At 50.5% G+C, this 1,320-nt stretch overlaps 1 non-coding gene across 1 annotated transcript; it reads left to right on the top strand.

The window, feature by feature from the left end:
* On the top strand, positions 1-382 carry PTSG_20029 (the record flags this gene model as incomplete). The annotated part of the gene is made up of 1 exon (XR_001137164.1): positions 1-382. It is a non-coding gene; the product is annotated as a 28S ribosomal RNA (ribosomal RNA).
* Positions 383-1,320: the final 938 nt, after the last annotated feature.

The raw sequence follows: 1,320 nt of genomic DNA, 5'->3' as shown, positions 1-1,320 counted from the left end.
TGTTCACCCACTAATAGGGAACGTGAGTTGGGTTTAGACCGTCGTGAGACAGGTTAGTTTTACCCTACTGATGATTTTTATGAGTTACACAGTTGTGATAGTAATTCAACTCAGTACGAGAGGAACCGTTGATTCGGATAGTTGGTTCATGCGGTTGGCTGAGGAGCCAGGGCCGCGACGCTATCATCCGTAGGATTATGACTGAACGCCTCTAAGTCAGAATCCATGCTAGATTTGCGCAGCTGTACTGTTGCTGGTGGTGGCATGTAAAAGTGTTGCTGCCAGTGGTTTTTGGTTTCTCTTCGAGATTTGATGGTGGCGGTGTGTTGTGTGCATTGCTGTGGCAACACAGTCGTGTGTGCTCTGCACTGTCATTTGTTGTAATAGCAGGCGAACAGGAATAGGTGTGCACGCCTTGGTGTGCATGCTCTGCGTCGGAAGTAAGCTTTATTTTGTGCACCCACACGGTGTGTTGCAGCTGCCTGGAAGCGGGCTTGGCTGTGTGTGTGGGTGTGATCTCTCACGAGAGAAAGCGCGCATCTTGAAGGGGTTGATCCTTTGCAGACGACTTAATGGGCGAGGTGTTGTGAGCAGTAGAGTAGCCTTGCTGCTACGATCTGCTGAGACTCTGCCTTGGGCGCTGCGCCAGCAATGGCACAGTCCCGCAGTGGTGAAATCCGCTGTGCCGTTGGATTATTTGGAGTGTGTGGTGTGGTGTTGTTGTGGGGTGTGTGTTGCGTTGTATGAGTGAGTGGATTGTGGGTGTTGTGCTGTGTTGCTGTTGTGAGAGGAGTGTCCGGAGTGGTGTAGAGAGGGGTGCAGTAGTGTTGTGCATTGTGGAGTGATGTAGTGGCGTGTAGTTGTGCTGTTGTGGATGTGAAGGTGCTTCATTTGTGTGTGTGTGGAGTGGGATTGGCCTGGTAGTATAGAGGGTATAGTGGTGGGGTGTAGTGGCTGTGGGAGCAGTGTGGATTTTGTGGGCAGTTTTTGCTGTAGTGTCCGGAGTGGTGGTGAGGAGAGTGATGTCTGTAACCAATGTAGTGTTGAAACGGGGCAGAATGTAGTGCTCTTTTTGTGCAGTGGAGAGTATCCGGAGTGGTGGGCAGTAGAATGATGTGCGTGTGTACTGAATAGTGTGGATCGTGTGAGCAGTGTAGTGTTGAAATGGGCGGAAAAGTGCTTGTTTCTGTGCAATGATGAGTATCCGGAGTGGTGAGCAGGAGGGTGGGACAAGTGTAGTGTGGATGGTGTGAGGGAAAGGAGCTAAATGGTGTAGGTAGTGCCTCAAAGTAAAGAGCAGAGCTACTATGTGCGCCAAAA

The sequence above is a fragment of the Salpingoeca rosetta genome (genome assembly GCF_000188695.1).
Source record: "Salpingoeca rosetta unplaced genomic scaffold supercont1.28, whole genome shotgun sequence".
Classification (NCBI taxonomy): Eukaryota; class Choanoflagellata; order Craspedida; family Salpingoecidae; genus Salpingoeca; species Salpingoeca rosetta.
Note: the sequence above shows the minus strand (reverse complement) of the source record. Positions and strands in the feature narration are given on the sequence as shown.